Here is a 7,238-nt window from a genome sequence, read left to right as displayed (position 1 = left end):
ACTGATCTTTCTGTTTGTTTTTAGTAATGTCTCTTTTGCTGTACAGAAGCTCTTTAACTTGATGTAGTCCCATCTATTTATCTTTGCCTTCATTGTGTGGCGTTGGGTGCTCTGTCTTTAAAGATGTCGCTGAAGGCAACAGAAAAAAATTTAAGGAGTCACTATGGAGACTGAGAGGGAACAAGTTCATTATCTTAAACGTGAATAAAGGAAAATATGTAAACAGCAAGCATCTCACCCACATGGTCTATATGCTCAGCAACCCTGGAGATAAAGGGGGAGCAGACCTCCATGAGAGGATTCCAGGTAATTTGCTAAAGAAAGTTTGAGATTAAGTTATTAGCATTTTGAACGTTTCCCCAGAGCTGATGGTCTGGGTATCAGACTTCACGGCCTGTGATTCTAACAACTAGAGAGATCTACAGAAAAAAGGAAGAAAATACCTGTATGTAATATTTTCTTAAGGGTTAAGAATCCCGACTGTATAAAGAGACTCTTAAATTTAACAAGAAAAAGGGAAAGATTCAAACTAACAGATATTTGAATACTGTTCGTGAACATGCTTCTTTAAGGGCCAACATGACAAGACCCATGGCCTTCCCTGAGAGACTCAGAGAAGGAGCTTCAGGCTTCTCACCCGCCCAGAAACACGGACATGAGGACCGGGCTGACTTCAGCACACAGGGGCCTGAGCCAGCGGGACGCAGGGAGGGAGCAAGGGAGACGTGACATGTCCGGGTACTATGGGGGTGGGGGGACACCATTTAAAATGGGGAGATCAGCAAAAATTTTACTTGCTTTCATTAACTAGATAGGTGATGAGAATGTTAGTATATACCTCAGCCTCAGGCACCACCAGGGGTAAAGCCAGACGTGGTGTATTCTAAGTGCATCGTCCACCGTGTCCTTGAAAGGAGGAGACCTGATGTATAATTGAAAACATGGCCACGCGCTCCATTTCCAGTAGGAGAGACGCCCTTCACCCTGAGTAAACGCGCCAATATCAGCGTGAGCCACTGGACCTTGGCCATGAAAATGACCTGTCAGTAAGGCACTTGCTCCGCCCCGCGCAGGCGCACAGCGGGCACACCCGAGCGAGGCCCTGCCCAGCCCGTGGAGGACACGCCTCCTCCCACCCAGATGGCGGGGGGCTTGAGAACCTGCGGGTTCAGGTCTGGGGGTCCTGTGGGGCCAGACAGAGGGAACCCACGTGGCCGCACCAATGCCCCAGCGGCAACTGGACAGCCCCTTGGTCACAGCGGCAACTGAGCTTCATGAAGGATCATAATAGCCATGGAGAGAAAGTATTTTTTTTTTAATAAAAGTTTATTTTTACATCATTTTGTGCCTTTTCCCATCTCAGTTGTAATCCCTGATGCCTTTCCATCATCAAATCACCCATGTCCAGTGCCATCACCATAGTCCAGTGCTTTTCCCTCCCCCCAATGTTTTTGATCCCATTCCCCACTCCACCCCCATAAAATGTCTCTGGTATACAGCTGTTCATTATTATTATTGTTTTCTCCCCTGGTCCTTTATACTCCTGCTTTGAGTGAAACTATCCAGTATTTTTCCTTTACTAAGAAAGAATATTTTTGATGAATGAGTTTATTATGACTCTGAAAGGCAGAATCAAATCTCATTGTGTCCACATGGCTGATAAGAGGAAACACGTTCATTATCTTAACAATTGATAAGTATAAACAGAAGTGACATTCCCCTGCATGTTCTACATACTGTTCAGGGTCACTGAGACAGGTAGGGACACATATCTGAAATGCTGGCTGGTAATAAAAAAGAACTAGTAATTAAGTGAGTCACTCGCATCTACAACCTCAGCAAGAATGATGGTCCAGGCCTCAGGCCTCAAGTCTGTGGTGCTCACAGAGACCAGCCCTGCACCCCCAGGCAGGAGCCGCGCCTGCAGCCTAAGCAGGAGCCCCATCAGTTCTCAGATTCAGTGGTCAATAGCAGAAAAACAAGGAAACCAGGGAAGACCTGAAGGGACAGTGGTTCAGCCTCTGAGGTTGAAAGGAAGCTTTCCAGCTACTCAACTCAAAGTAGGTGTGCAGGGCCTGGGTAGAGGCCGGGAAGGGTAGAGACTGCATGTGTGGTCTGGTGAGGGTGCAGGGGCTTAAAGCATAGAAAGATTCCTGGAGCATGTGGGGAGGGTCAAGCCAGCCTGGGGGCCCTTTTGGTCTCAGGGGCCATCTACAGGGAGGATTCATGGCCTGGCCTGGAGCACTGTGCCTTGCACCAAGCTCCATTGGACAACCCAACTGCCAAAGGAGCAGAGACCAGGCTGAGACATGAGGCTGCAGCAGGTGTGTGGACTCTCCCCCAGGGGCCCCCTGGACAGGGAGGCCCAGACCCAAAGGCCTCAGCTCCTGACAAACAGGGGCTCTGGGCTCTGAGCTGGAAAGGGAGGGGCACGCCGCCCCCTGGTGGGGGGCAGGGGCACTGCAGCCACCGGCCCAGTCACAGACACACAGTTAGGGCTCTGTGGAGGGGCTTTATTGGGGGTAAAGGGCATTGGAATGAGAGGGCTCAGTTGTGAATCATGATCTCCTCAACCCAGGGTACGAATGCAGAAACACGGGTGGCCACAAAAGGCTTCTCAGTGGGGCGCCTCCTACTGGAACTGGACGTGATACCCTCCAGGATCCAGGTTCCATTCTTGGGGCAGATCAGGGGTCCGCCAGAGTCACCCTGTGGGAGAAGAAGGACCTATCTCCAGTCTGACTGTGGGGGTAGACTCCTGGGAGTCCACCGCTGAGCTGGTCGTGAGTTGGCACAAATACCAGGAGAGCCCCAATTCCAGTCCATAAACGTCCACGCAGACAGCGCAGCTCTACACCAACTTTGGGAAGTCTGAACTGCAGGGGGGCTATAAATCAGCTGGAAATATCTAACTCAGGGAGCCGCTTTGTGAGTAAATACACCTAGGAGGGACCCACACCTGGACTGAACATCACCTGGAAGGCCTGTGTGGGAAGTGGCCCTGGCTCTCAGGACACACACTGGGGGGTATGCAGATGGGGGCCAGAGTACCCCTCCAGCCTGACTGGGGCCCACGGGGGAGGGGACGGGCAGAGCAGCACATACCTTGTAGGTGCCGGTGCCTCTGTTGCCCGCACAGACCATGGTGTGGGTATTGATTTGGGGCAAGTACTTCCTGCACATGGCCGAGGACAGGACAGGCACGGTGAGCTGCTGCAGCTTCTCGGGGTAACTGGTAGCTGCAGACAGAGACCCAGGGTGGGGCGGGAGTTCATCCTCCAAGCCCGCCTGGGAGGATTAGGCCCCAAGACCCAGAGTGCAGCCACTCCTGGTCGCCAGAGCCCACGGCAGAGCCCTGCACACAGAGACCTGAGAAGCCTCCAAGACACGCTGGCATTCTGATTGCTCTGGAGGCTGTGAGACCTTGCTCAGTGTACAATGTTCATCCTGCTGTGGCCTGGGTCCTGGCGGCCAGGCGAAGGCCAGATCTTCCTCCCCAGAGAAGGGGACTCACATCCCTCTGACTAGACATCCTAATCTGGGCTGCCACAGAACTCCCCCTACAGATCCCCCTTTCTGTTTGCTGCTGTCCTGGGAAGAACTGGCCTTGTACCCAGGAGTGGGGAGAAGGGTTCAGGAGTGTAGACATAAAACCAGGCAGCACCAACTGGGGAGGGGAAAGCAGGCTGGACTCTAAGGCCCTGAACCTGAACTGGATTCCTGACACCCAGACAGGACTGGGTGGCCTCTGTCACCACCACTCAGTCCTGGGGGCACCAGGAACGGGCAGTGGGGGTGTGAGAGAGGTAGCCCCTGCTGCACAGGGCTGTGTCAGTACCAGGGCCTCAGGGCCTCGCGCCCACGCACATTAGGCTGGCTTTCATTTAGCTGCACTGACCACAAAGCTGTCCCTTGGGTCCTCCTTGCGGTTCTAACAGCCCAAAGCCAGACCCGTGCCCGAGTTGCAAGGCCACGGTCACTCACCATTGGGGTGGGTGAGCCCCCAGCCCACCACAGTGCACAGGGTCCCAGGAGGGAACTGGTTATCAGCAACGGGCAGGAGAACCTGGGACACTGTGCTGTAAGCATTCTGCGTCAACTTCAGCAGGGCGATGTCATTGAGCAGAGTGGGAACCTCGAAACTAGGGTGCCTAAAAATCTGTGGGCGAGGACCAGGAGGAAGAGATGAGATGAATTTCGGGGACAGGGAAGGGACAAAGACCAGGGAAGACCTGGTGAACTGAGGCCCAGCTGCAGGCGCCTGTCCCTGCAGGCAGAGGGCCTCCCCCACTGCTCCCCGTCTCATCCCAGCCTCCAGGGCAGCTCCAGCAGGGACTGAAGTACCTTGGCAATCTTCCGCTTCTTTATAACCCGATTCCTACTAAAGTGTCGGTAATACAGCCCAATGATAACCGTGTCAGATGTCCTAGGGGGAGCAGGCGGGTAAGGATTAAGGAGGAACCACCACCCCCACACTTGTCCCTAGGGCCTTCCGGGTCTCACGTGACATTGCAGTGGGCGGCGGTGATCACCCATTTCCTGTGGATCAGGGTGCCCCCACAGAGTAAAAGTCCAGTGGGACTCTGTAGGAAGAAGAGAGGAGTGACACTGGCAGGAAAAAGTCACATACCTTTAAGTAGTAGCCTCCTTACTGAAACCTTTACCCCAATGTTACCCCACGCAGGCACAGACTCCCCTCACCATCAGCACCACGTGCCAGGGCCAGGCGCCAGGGACAGCGTCCATCCCGTTGATGATCCTGGGTGTAATGCTCAGCTCCGGGTCACTGGCAGGGGCCCCAGAGCCTGGAGTCACGGGGGAGGGGGGAGGGGGAGGTCCAGTGAGTCTGCAGAAACCTGCTTGCACCCTCAGCCAGCACAGCACCACCCACACTTCCTCCTGGCACCCAGCACCTAGACTGGAAGACACACCCCTGCCTGCTGGCCTGTCACCCCCAGGGATGCAGCAGAGGGACAGGTGGCTCCATCCGGGTCCCCTTGGCCAGAGGAGCAAATACAAGCGGAGGAATCAGGGTCCCTGCTCCCCCTGATTCTTTCTTGGAGCCCTCAGCCCCACTGACTCTTTCTATACATAAACCCCAGTAAAACGGGGAACAAACACTATGTCACAGGCTAAATCATCAAAAGGATTGGTGTGGCAGAGGTGTAGGTTAAAACAGAGCCACAGGGCCCTGGGTGATCAGTCCTCCCACACCTTCCTGAATGAGTGTTGTTTTACCATTCACTCTGCTGGATCCTCTACCTGGAATTCCAGGAATTCCTGCTGCATAACATTGAAATTTCTTAATGATTTAATAAGATATCATTTTAAGACCACCATAAAGAGACAAATCATGGAAACAGAAAACCAAGGATGAGACTGTCCAGGACCAGGAGGACACAGTGGCCCTTGATATGTGCAAACACGTCTGCTGGTCAGGACAAGGGATCCCCTGCAGCCCCAGGGGTGTGAGAACTTGGCCACAGGAAGGAGGAGGGCAGGGCCAGCCCCTCCCACAGCCAGGAACCCCCAGGGTACCCCAGGCCTTGCTCCAGACAACCCCTGCCCCTTCTGGGACAGGGACATGGCCCAGCCACTCCCTCCGGCTGGTAACTCCAAACATGTCCTCCTCATCTTTCTCCTAAAACAGAAAACCACCAGCAGGAGCAGTGAGGGGCGCCCCCTGCAGGTGACTCATAGTAATGCAGGGGGGCTGGTCCCTGTGCAGGGAGGGACCTGAGTGGGGACAGCAGCTGTGACAGGCACAGGGAGGGGATCCCCCACGGAGCCCGCTGTTCTGGGTGAGGCCCAGGGGGTGAGTGTGTGAAGCCTGCACAGAGTGACAGGCAGGGACTCAGCAGAGGCCCCTCCCAGGGGACAGGAGGGACAGGGGGATGCTGAGATTAGTGGGGGTGTCAGAGAAATCCCAAAGGATAACTGGAAAAGGTCACTTTTGCTAAATCCTGAGCACTGGTACATGATATGATACCACTTTGTTTTTATAAAACCAACTAGTAGCAATGTCTGCCCTAAATAAAATCCCTGAGAGAAGATCTTCTAAAGGTCTCTCATGACTGCCCTGTTACTGACCCTTTCTGGCTACATCTGAAACAACTTCTGGGGCTCCTTCCTCTGAGACCCAGATGAGTTGCTGGACACCTGGCACAGCTGTGAGGGCTCAGAAAGCCTGAGGGGCAGCTCTCCCCTCAAAGTCAAATAACTCTCTGCACTGAGACCACGTAGGCCAGAGAGGGGCTCAGGAAAGGGGCTCAAAGTGCCCCTTGAGCCAGACCCAGAATTACCCCCAAAAGAACACCCTAGTCCTCCAGAGGTATCCTGAGGTAGCAGGAGCTCATGGCTTTCCTCCCTAGTCTACCCCCCTGGCCTGGTTAATGTCTCAGAAGCTAACACTCACCACATGCAGCTCCTATGAGGGTGACGCAGGAGAGAAGCCCCAGCAAGGCCATGGTGCTCAGTCAGGGACGGTGGGCGCCTGCTCTGGGCCCTTTTATATTCCATGGAGAACTAGTCCCTCCCTCCAGGCCCTCTGGGCCTAGCCTGACCTAAGGGTCACCCTCCCATGGTCAAACCCGTCCTGGACAGGCTCAGCCCGGGTCACCCCAGGCCTAGGGAAAGGGGCGGCTCCTGGTTCACTGTCACACATCAGCCCAGCAACCCCTGGGGGAAGCTCCCAGCTGTGGGCCCTGCGGGCCTTGGGCCCATCATGGGGGCGGCAGGTATTCACAAAGACTCATCTAAGGAAGCCTCACCCAGGTGTCTGGGGCACCCAGAACTGAGCACTCAATTTCTGCACAGACCCTGGAGCCCAGGACCCCTGGCTGCTTCTCTGCCTGCTCAGGGAAACTCCCTGAGACCATTGATAATATAAGCCTCAGCCCTCCCAAGCATGGGCCTCAGCCCAGCCACACACGCAGCCTAGAGCACATGGGCAGGAATCTACTGGGCTATTCCTTGTTTCTCCTTGTTTCTTTATGAAACAGTTTAATTGACTTGTCATTTTTTTTTTAAAAAGATTTATTTATTTGTGGCCCTCCCTCGTGGCGCAGTGGGTTGAAGCGCAGCACTGAGAAGCTAGGGCCACTTCTGCATGAGTTCGATTCCCGCCTGCCCTGGAGGTGACCACATGAGTTCGATCCCCGCCTGACCCGGAGGTGACCACATGGCGTGGCAGACCTCTCCTGACCCGCCCGCTGCTCCCCTCAGCAGTGTGCTTCGTC

The sequence above is a fragment of the Condylura cristata genome, unplaced genomic scaffold (genome assembly GCF_000260355.1).
Source record: "Condylura cristata isolate star-nosed mole 26May11 unplaced genomic scaffold, ConCri1.0 scaffold00028, whole genome shotgun sequence".
NCBI lineage: Eukaryota > Metazoa > Chordata > Mammalia > Eulipotyphla > Talpidae > Condylura > Condylura cristata.
This window is presented reverse-complemented; position numbering follows the sequence as displayed.